This window comes from Mesoplodon densirostris, chromosome 1, assembly GCF_025265405.1.
Source record: "Mesoplodon densirostris isolate mMesDen1 chromosome 1, mMesDen1 primary haplotype, whole genome shotgun sequence".
In the NCBI taxonomy this organism is placed as follows: domain Eukaryota; kingdom Metazoa; phylum Chordata; class Mammalia; order Artiodactyla; family Ziphiidae; genus Mesoplodon; species Mesoplodon densirostris.
The window spans coordinates 117,862,526-117,874,207 of NC_082661.1; positions in this window are offsets into that span (position 1 = coordinate 117,862,526).

Genomic DNA, 11,682 nt, shown 5'->3' on the forward strand with positions numbered 1-11,682 from the left:
GGGATGTGAAAGCCTGGATAGCCTGTGTGCAGACTTTGGAAGCTCTTTGTTTAACCCATCATTGTACAATTGGAAAACTGAGGCCCAGAGAGGCTAAGGGAAAACACAGGGCACTGAAGAGGGGCAGAGTCTTGAGATGAAGGGAGAGTTTGGACCTCCTAGACTAGGGCTGCCCCCTCCCACAGGGTTTACTTTGGAAATTAGAGCTCCTAGGACTCCAGAACATCCCCACCCATGTGGAGTAGATTCCTCTGCGTGTCCACACAAGTATACACTGACGCACACACTAACATCAGAGGAAGGGACCATAGGGCCTCGGGTCAGGGAAGTGGTCGACCTTGGGGTGGTGACAAATGGAAAAGAAGAATGATAATGACAACATTTATTATCTCACACTATCTGTGGGCCAGGAATTGAACATAATTGAGCCAGAGGCCTCTGCCAGTGTCTCCCAGGGGTTTGAGGCTGTGGACTCACCTGAGTCAGGATCTGCTTCATTCAGTGGTAGGACACAAGAGTATCTTCAGAGGCTTCTTCCCTAGAGTGAGGGACCAAGGGGAGAGAGAGGGAAGAGAAGGAGAGAGAAAATTGCAACATAGATGAAGAAGTGGAAATTGTACACCTAAATTCTAGGAGATTATCAAATGGTCCAACCACTGTATACAACACTTTAGCAGGTCCTCAAAAAGACAAACATGTAGTTTTCAGTCAAAGCACAAATTCCACTCCTAGATCAATATCAAAAAGAAGTGAACACAGACATTCAAATGCCTGTACACAAGTATTCAGAGCACCACTATTCACAAGAGCCCAAAGGTGAAAAAAATCCTAATGTCCATCAACAGATGAAAGGAAAGCCAAATGTGGTGTGTTCATGGAATGGAATATTATTCAGTGACAAAAAGGATGCAAATGTTCTGAAATAGACATTAGAGGGGGTTATGTAACATTGCGAATGTTCTTAATGCCACTCACATATACAATTTAAAATAATGAAAGAATTAAATTTTATTTTAAGTGAAATTTATATCATAGAATAAACAAGTTAGTATATGTAATTCAAAAACATACATTAAAAATGGAATTATGGGGGAGGAGAAGAAAGGCTCCAGTTTTGCTGCTGGCAGTGGGGCAACTCCTCATCTGGCCCTGAAGGCACTGCTAGTGCTGGTGCTTGTTGCTAACCTGGGAGCAGCGCCTGAGTTGCTAGAACTAGGTCTGCTGTGGTCTCTAGATCTAGAACTGGAGCTGGATAACACGCCAGGGCCACAGCTGGTTCCAAAGCACAATGGTGCTCCAAAACCACAGGTAGCTCCCTGGTTGAGGTTGGCTTAAGTTCTGGAACTGAGGCTGTTGAAGACACTGGCTGAGGTTGTAGAGGAAGTGCTACGACAGGTTTCTGTGATGATTCAGCCTTTGACTATGGAAGGAGAACTGTTTCTTGTACCTTCTCTGGATCTCCATTTGGAGCCTCTGTAGGTGCTTTTCATCACTTTGAGCTTAAATGAAAGCTACGGCATGAGCATTCTCTGTCTCTGGAATTGGAGCTAGCATATTTGCATGATCTAGCCCTTGAACTTGAATAGGAGCTGTGGCTTGAGCTTGCTTTGGCTCTGGAGCTGAAGTGAGCAGTAGAGATGTAGCTGGCTCTAGGTCTGCAGAAGTTTCCAGAGCTTCTTCTGGAGCTGGTGCTATAGCCCCAAGAAGAGAAAATATCATCAATAGGACTGCTTTTCCAGTGCCTCCTAAAGACAGGAAACTTCTCACTGCCAAGCAATGAAGTCTCAGTCCAAGATGCCACCCCCAGGAAGTCTTCCCAGATTGCAGTCCAGGGGAACAGTGATCTGAGTCTCCTCATTGCTCCTGGCCCAGTTCCAGCCTCTGGAGGATCTTCTCTCTGTGTGGCTCCACCCCTTCCCCTCCCCACTCACCCCCATCACCCACCCTGAGTCCCTCTCACCAACACCCTCTGCCTCAGGGGGCTCTAGGTGCTCCAGCTGTGCCAGGAGAAGGTGGATTCGCTGCTCCAGGTCTGAGCCAGGCATGCTGAGCTCTATGTAAGCCAGAAGCATCTTCAGGCAGGGAAATTCTGGGGGCTGGTAGAAATGCTCAGTGTAATGGTGCAGCCAGGTGCCTAGGATGGAGGACATCCTAGGGGAGAGTCAGGTGGACAGCAGAGTCAGAGGCCTGGCCTTCCTTCCCCACTGCGCTCCCCGCTGACACTCATCTCCCACAGCACAGGGCGGGGTCAGCTGTCCCCTGAGTGTCACTGGGTCCCCTGAGCACCAGCTGAGCACCCACTGGTGAGGATCCACCAGACAGTGAGCACGATGCTCTCCACACCTTGTGTTCTGGGTCCCAGAATGGGGGGTGGAGGCAGGGCTGGGATGGAGAGGGGACGGGTGTGGACTCTCTTAGGGGCTGACTCTGACCTCCCGGATGCTCCTCACGGCACCCCAGCCCTGTCCGCAGCTCTCTTGGACTCCTTTCCTCTTTTCCAGGAGAAGCCCTCAGACCTCTGCCCTCAGCACGTACCATCAGATGTGTGGGATCCAGGGTTCTGCCAGCCCTGCCCATCTACAGACCCCACATCTCCATGCAATTCTTTGGAGAAGGGAGTCCCTCCCTCTTGAATCAAAGCCCACTCACATTTTCAGCTGGTGCAGGTATAATAGAGCGCTGCAGGGCACAGCCCTTAGCACTGGGCCATTGCTGTGCGCCCTTACACCACACTCCCTTAACAGGCAACGGTTACCAGGAGACCATTAAAGCAGAGGGTTAGAGCTGCGTTAGAGGTCCTGCTCAGCCATTGGTCAGCACCACAGAGGGCCCCATTCAGCCATTGGTCGGCGCTACAGTGGGCCCCGCCCCCAAGTGAGCAACTGTCAATGAGCGACCCTTAGGGGCAGCATTGAGCCAATGGTCTGGGGAGTGGTGGTCGCCAGGTGGAGAGTGAGCTAAGAGGCAGATCCCGGCCTTCTTTCTCCCTGGGGTCCTCCAGCTCCCCGGCCTCGGGCTGGTGGGTGAGCTGGGGGCCCAGGGAACAGGCTGGGGGTGTGTCCTGCAGGGCTCCAGAGCCCTTGCCACGACGCCCACTGGCCGGGCCCAGGCGCTGAGACGGCGGTGAACCAACCTCTCCTCCATCCCTGCCTCTGCGACCTAATGGCAGCGGCAGGCTGCATGGGACACAGTCTGGGGGACCTGAGGAGCCTGAGGGCCAGCTGAGTGCTGGGCGCCTGGCTCCATCAGCGATGACGGCTGGGCAGGGTCTGGGGACCCGGCCCTGAGGGAGCCACCATCTGAGATCTGCCTCTTCAGCCGGGCCTGGGCACTGGCGGAAGGACCCAGACTGGGTGCTGGACGAACGCTCTGGGGCTGGGTAACCCGCCCCCCGCCCCCCGCGCAGGGGCCCCCTTCTCTCAGCCAGGCCTGGACCTCGAAGGGTGAAAACTGTGCCTTGGGACCTTCCTCTTTCTTGTAGAACAGAGAGTAACATTTGTTTCAAGGAGATTTACAGGGACATCCCTACCCGACTTATTTTTATTTAACAGGTAAATCCTCTAGTCAACTGGCTTCAATCTACTTCTCCCACCTTCAAGAAAGAAGAAAAAAAAAAAAAAAAAAGCAGGAAAATCACCGGCAGAATTGAAGTTGCTTCTCTCTGAAGTTACAATTTAATTTGTTGATTCACCACAGGGTTTGCTAAAAAGAGGGTCAATCTCTTGTCTTTAGATTTACAGTCTAATGCTAGCTCAGTCATTTTACCTCTGTTCATAAACTGCTGATTATCTTCAACAAATCACAAAGATATCGGCATTTTATATTTACTATTTGGTGGTTGAGCTGGAGTAGCAGGCAGCACCTCAAGTCTATTAATCCAGGTTGAGCTATGCTAACCTGGAGCGCTACTTGGAGATGCTCAGATCTGTAACGTAGTCATAACAGTCCCTGCACTTGTAATAATTTTCTTTATAGTTGTACCCATTATGATTGCAGGGTTTGAAAACTGACTTGTCCCACAAATAACTAGGGCACCTGATAGAGCATTTCCCTGAATAAATCATAAACTTTTGACTACTTCCCCCATCATTCTTACTCCTGCTTGTATCACCAGTAGTTGAAGCTGGTTCTGGTACCAGTAGAACCACATATTCAGCTCTAGCCTGCAATCTGGCCCACGCAGCAGCCTCTGTCGACCTAACCATTTTCTTCTTACATGTAGCAGGTGTCTCTTCAATTCTTGGTGCTATTATTTTTATTACTATAGCCTTTAATATAAAACCAGCAGTTATATCCCAATACCAAAACACCATTATTTGTTTAATCTGTCCCAACTATAGCCATATTACTATAATTATCATTCTCAGTCCAAGCAGCCAGAATTGCCATACTGTTAAGAGATAGAAATCTAAACATTACTTTCTTTGACCCTGCAGGAGGAGATCCAGTCCTATACCAACACTTATTTTGATTCTTTAATCACCCTGAAGTCTGTATTCATAGCCTACCAGGGTTTGTTATAACCTCACATATCATTACAAACTATTTAGGACAAAAGTGCCTTTCAGCTATTTGGGAATAGTATGAGTTATGTCCACTGGCTTTTTAGGATTTATCTTGTGGACCCATCATTTGTTTACCAGAAGAACAGCTGTCGACTCATAAGCATACTTTGCATCAGCTTCCATAATTATTTCTATCCCTACAGGAATAAAAGTATTTAGATGATTAGCAACTCTTCACGGAGGTAATATTATATGACCTTCCACTATATTATGAGTTTAGGCTTTATTTTTCTTTTTTTACAGTAGGTGGTTTCCTCCGCAATACATACTATGTAGTAGCACACTTCAATTACGTAATGTCCATGGGAGCAGTCATCACTGTTATAGGAGGCTTCCTACACTGATTTCCACTATTCTCAGGTTATACACTTAACTCAACATGAGCAAAAATTCACTTCACAAGTATATTTGTAGTAGTAAATATGACTTCCTGCAGCACTTTCTTGGCCTCTCAGGGATGTCACTATGTTACTCTGAGTATCCTGATGTACACACAACATGAAATATTTTGCCTTTAGGCTCATGCATCTCAGTAAGAGCAGTAATGCTAATAATCTTCATATTTTGAAAAGCATTTGCTTCCAAACAAGAAGTCTCAGCAGTGGGAACTGCTACTCCTAACCCAGAATGGTTACACGGATGCCCTCCACCATATCATATATTTGAAGATCCTACCTATGTAAATGTAAAATAAGGAAGGAAGGACTCAAGTCCTTTTCAACCAGTTTCAAGCCAACACCATAACCATTATGTCTTTCTCAATAAACGAGATAAAAGTAAAAAGTGATGTAACTTTGTCAAAGTTAAATCACAGGCTAAAATCCTGTATATCACTAAGGCATATCCATTTCATCTAGGCTCTCAAGATGCAACTTCACCGATTATGGAAGAACTTTTACTTTTTCATAATCATACATTCATAATCATTTTTATAATAAGTTCTCTAGTCCTCTATATTACTTCACTACTATTGACAACTAAACTGACTCATATACATAAAATAGATGCACAGGTAGAGAAAATTTGAATTTACTAGCCATTATTATAATCTTAATTGCCCTATCATCATTATGAATCCTTTACATGATACATGAAATCAATAACTCCCCCCGAACCATAAAAACTATGGGTCAGTATTGATACTGAAGCTACGAATACACAGATTATGAAGATTTAAATGTTGGCTCCTCTGTAATCCCCACATCAGATCTAAAACCAGGAGAATTATGACTAATAGAAGTCAACAACCGAGTACTATAGAGATACATCATTGAATATTAGTTTCATCTGAAAATGTTTTACACTACTGAGCTTTTCCTTCTTTAGGCCTAAAAAGAGCTGCTATCCCAGGACGCCTAAATTAAAGAATCCTTATACCAGCAGGACCAGGCCTGTGCTGTGGACAATGATCAGTAGAGGTCATTTTCCTGAGCTCAGAGACAGGACAGAGGGATATGGCTGAGACATGGGTTGAATCTGGAGCCCATGGGGGATGCACTCTCCAAGCTCCAGGATGGGAATGGGGTCTCTGGGGTCCCAGGCCACCCACCACGCCCTCCCGAGGGGGATCTTGGAACATTCCCTGTCAGTGATGATGCAGCCCTACCACTTGTCACGCCCCAGTGCTGTGTCCTACGTGGGCCCCATGCTCTTGGGACCACACCCCACACTCTGCAGGTCCACGCTGCAGGGTCCTTCCTGCCACAGGAGTAGAGACCACCCAGCAAGCAGCCCCCTCCCCAACCAGGAGGAAGAGGGGAGGAGAGCAGGGGTACCAGGGGAATCTCACTCAGACAACAACACCCCAGGGGTGCCAGCGGGGACAGTGATGATGCAGATGAGGCACAGACCAAGAGATGGAACCAGAGGGCGAATAGGCAGCTGGTCAGGTCCTGGCTCATCCGCACCCCAGACACCCTTGTCCCTCGTACACCCCCTTCCTCATACATCCTCTCCCTAAATGCAGATTCTTCAGATGCAAACAGGCAGAGCTTCAGACTGAAAGTCAGCTCTTCCTGACCCATCAGCAAACACTGCAGGATTCCACTCCAGTGGGTGCCCTGGAGTCGACAACTCAGGGACCAAAGTGGACATCGGTGCCAGGGCCAGTGGGAGGGGATGGGGAGTGAGACTTCCATGGTTGTGGAATTTTGGTTTTACAAGATGACAAGTTCTAGGAATGGTGGTGATGGCTCCACGAGAAAGTGAATAGATCTGATGCCTCAGAAACGTGCACTTAAAATGGTGATGATGGTAAAGGGTATGGGACGTGTGTTTTATTTCACTTAAAATAAATTCTTAAAATAATGTCTTGTTAATTGAGATTCCATTTCGACTCTCCTTCATCACAAATGTGGGAGACCCAAGCACAGTCCCCCACCTCAGAGGCCATCATGGTACCCTCCCATGGCACATGAGAGACCATTCTTAGGGGGGCTAGTCTGTGCTCACTTGACCTCTGTCAGGGGAACCCAGACAGTGGTGACCCCCATGGATTAGATATATGATATGCTATGATATTAATATGATACCGCCAAGCATTGTCACTCACCAGAACACAGAGCAGCAACCCACTCAAACATGCCTGACCTCATATGAATGTGACAAGATTAAGAGAAGAAAAGGAACCACAGGTTAATCAGGGCAACACCCTCAATTCAGATGTTGGAAATCTCAGAGGGGACAAGAAACACTGCAGGAAAAAAGCAGATATGGGGTCTCCCCGTACACGTGATCCTGACCCATGCAGATGGGGTGCGACCGGCACAATCCCCACACCATACACCTGGGGTCACACATCCACACTCACTACGGTGACCCCACCTCCCCAGACCCTGCATCTGGGGTCACACGTCCACAGTCTCCAGGGTGACTCCACCTCCCCAGACCCCCAACGCCTGGGGTCACAGGTCCACACTCACCAGGTGGCCCCACCTCCCCAGACCCTGCATCTGGGGTCACACGTCCACAGTCTCCAGGGTGACCCCACCTCCCCAGACCCTGCACCTTGGGTCATATGTCCCCTTGGTCAGGACACCATGGCTCTGCTGGTTGGCCCCCTAATGTGGAAACAAGCTGGGCTCCTGGGAACTCCTGGGATGGCAGAAAGAAATGTAGGGTTGGTCTCCTCTCCCCATACTTGTCCCAGACAAGTCCTCCTCTTTTCACTTTGGTTCTGTGTGATTTTAACTGCTTTTAAAGCTTTCATGCTACAGTTGAACACACTACCTTGGTTCTGACAGACTCAGTCCTTTCTTGTCTCACTGATGTGCGGAGAAAGCTCACAGGACAGCAAGGCTGAAAAACGAGGGGCGGCTCTGGTCTCTGCTGAGTAGGGACGGTTGACCAGAAGGAGAGCACAGCAGCTGCCTCACCTGTTGCCCATCAGCCTTTTGCCTGATCCGTGTAACCTGCAATCAATTCACCAAGTAAACCTGCCTCCCTGTTCACCAAGCATGTGCTGGTAAATTGGAATAATTTCCAGGTAGCCCTCCTGCGGATTCTCCATGAGCCCCAGGGAAGGTGAACCTCGCAGGGATAAAGACTAAGGCCCCGACCTCAGCACTGACCCCTGGGAGGGCTGGGTAACCACACTCAGAACAGAGGCTGTTACCTAGACAAGCCCACCTCAGCTCCAGACCCCAGACACCTAAGCACTGACATTCAGATGCAGGCATGGAGCTTTCCAGTACTGAGACCAGGCCGGAGCTCTACCCAAGTCTCCACATCCGCCATGAATCTCCCAGTACTGAGGCCAGGCCAGGTCTCTATCCAGGTCCCCATAGTCCTAGCGTACACAGAACATGGTCAGGTCTAAACGTTCTTATTACAGATAGCACATGGTCAGCTCTAAACATAATCCGTAGACAGGACATGGAGAGGTCTAAATCTACTGTGTAGACAGAACTTGATCAGGTTTAAACGAGCTTAGGGCTGATCTCCTAGGAGTTACCGGTCACAGACATGGGGTCTCTCATCTTTGGACAGGGTGCTCACCCCCATGTGGGAACTAGGATGTACATTTCTTGGAGAATAAATCACATCAGGCTCCACCCTTCACCCACATCAGGAAACTGAACAAAATTTTTGTCATTAAACATTTCAACAGGCAAAACAAAAATGTTACCAATTTCTCTGGCCACGTGATGGTCAGGAACCAGGGGTGAGCCAGGAACTTCTTGTAGTGCAGCCCTGTCTCCTGCAAGGACAGACAAGAAGTGGCCTGATTCCAGCCTCCCAGACTTCCAGCCATAAAAAGGAACGAAATTGGGTCTTTTGTAGAGACATGGATGGATCTAGAGACTGTCATACAGAGTGAAGTAAGTCAGAAAGAGAAAAACAAATATCGTATATTAACACATGTATGTGGAACCTAGAAAAATGGTACATATGAACCGGTTTGCAGGGCAGAAGTTGAGACACAGATGTAGAGAACAAACATATGGACACCAAGGGGGGAGAACTGCGGTGGGGTGGGGATGGTGGTGTGATGAATTGGGCAATTGGCATTGACATGTATACACTGATGTGTATAAAATGGATAACTAATAAGAACCTGCTGTATAAAAATAAATTAATTTAATTTAAGTAAAAAAATAACTACCTTCTTTTTTAAAATCTGTATTTTAAAAAGATGGCAGAGGTAAGGGTTTCTGAGAAGATCAGGTAGGACATTTGTATCTCAAATATACAGGCAAGTTTTTCCTTGGATGACTTTGTTTCCCCTTTGTTTAATATTTACAAGCCTCTTAAGATCACCTGTATCTATTAGAAAATCAATCACCTTGTTCCCCACTGTCAATGTTACCTGGGCTCCTGTGGGGAAATCAGAATCAGATGCCTCAAGTCCACGGAAGTCCCCTGGCCTCTTACAGGGTATCGGGGCAAGGGAAATTGCCCTGCTGCAGAAGTGGCTCCCAGTCCAAACTGGGTGCCCTGCCAGGTCTTACGTGGTGATACTAAACCAGGTCCCTGTGCCCCAGGGGTTACACTGAAACTTCTATTTGATCCCCATGGGTAGGGGAAACGGAAGGCGGGGAATATGTTGGCAGTGTGTGGAACAACTGCTGGTGCAGCCTGCTCAGCCACTGGGGGAGATGGATAGGCTGGAGGCGGGGGTGAAGTTTTGAAATGACATGTCCCCACTCTCATTTTCTCCCTCTTCCCTTGTAGAACAGGTTTTCCTCCGTGTTTCCTTTCAGACCGCTGCACCATAAGGGGGCAGCCCTCTGACTCCTTTTCCCCCTGATGCAACAGCATAAATACTCCTACACATGGGAACCTTATCTCTTTTCCCTGCTCTTCTGCAGAACATTTCTAACTGCAAGATTGTATAATAGTTGAATGAGCCATTCAGGGGCCATCGTTCTTCTGATCCTAACATATAATGGGTCCACACCCTATTACAATAGTATATCATGTCTTTCTTAGTCATAGGCTCACGGCTATGTTTTGCCCATTTATCTAATATATTCCCCAAAAGGCTCTCCTTCAGGATAGATGGAGTAGTTTCCACTTTCAAAAGTTTGATAACACCAAGACACAAAAGGCGCAAATTCCAACACAAAAGGCACAAACAAACTCTAGCACTGATGCACAAAAAACCAAGACAAAACCAAAGAACTAGTTTCCAGATCAGGTAGACTTATCCTACAGAACCAACGAACTAGTTCCCAGCGAACTGGTTCCCAGAATCAGGTAGAGTCTAACAACGATTCTCCCCTGCAGCAGAGTACCCAACCAGACTGGCTCGTCCCGTAAAGGAAAAGCCCAGATTGAGGGGGGAATATGTTCCCGGCGTGCACGCCGGAGTGACTTACCCTCCAGAATCAAATCGAGTCCGTCCACTCATAGCCCCAAATGGAAGTTGGTCAGTTCCTGGCCTCAACCACCAAGCGCTGGGGTAGCTGGTGCCGCTTCAGGGAACTCTGAAGGGAAGATCCTCAGGACAAACTGTCCTGGCAGCTGCTAGGGCCTTGCCCCAAAATTCCCTGACGGGGGCCGGCTAGCCAAGAGCAGCAAGCCTCCCGCTGGCTAAGCCAAGTGCGTTACTGAGTCCAAGCTTGCTCTGCTCACCACACAACAGGCCAATGAAAAGGAGACGAGGTGTTGAGGCAGGGAAGAAGACTGTTCGGAAAGCTGGCAGACCGAGAAGATGGCGGACTACGGTCTCTGAAAAAACAACTTCTCGGGGTTTGGATGCCAGTTTCTTTTATAGAACAGAGAGGGGGAGGAGATGAGGAAGTAAAGTAAAAAGGCCATAAGATTTGCAAATGTCCCCTGGAATATCCAGCCTCGGGAGGGGATGTGTTAATTTCTTCTTTCTTGCAGCCAGCCACAGGTGGACAGGGTCAGGATGCACAAAGGCACTTTGGTTTAACATTCAGGCAGAGGGGCAGGGTTCCCTGAGGCAGACCATTCTGTATGATTATAATAACAAAAGCAATGAAAAGCAAAGGTTAAAGTCAAAGAAACAGATCAGACTTGGAGTCTGATTTAGCTCTTCCCTGTTACAGAGGTGGGGAGCTTTGTCAGGGCCTGATGGAGGAACCAGGCACAAGATCGGGCTTGGGCCAGGGCTGTGGGTGTAGAGGAGGATTAGCCTGGGGACTGGCCACAGACTCTGGAGGACGAGCTGACAGTCACTGGGGCACAAAGAGAGTGGGAGCCAGGGAGGCGCCAGCGTTACCAAACCAAACTTGGTACCGCGCACCCAAGTGTGGTAAAGCCAGTCTACTGACACCAGGTTGTGGTGAAGGGAAGTGCAATGTTAATTGTAAACGCGCCAATACACGGAGGACGGGCAGCTTGCTCTAAAAACCGAACTCCCTGAAGGGTTTCAGCAAAGCAATTTTAAAGGCCACGTGAGGGAAGGGAGTCGCAGGGTAAGTGATCATCTGGTGCACAATTCTCTGGCTGATGGTGAGGTAACAAGGCAGTTACCATTATAAAGTCTTAGGCACCAGTAGCTCTGGGGCTACGTGTTCATGATCATCAAGTAGTTAATTTCTTCCATTTGGTGGTGGTTTTAGTATCTGTGAAACTCCGGAAGTGTGCATCAGATACTATTATCTAGGTACTTCATAGAGGAGTTACAACAAAGGATATGCAGGAGGGA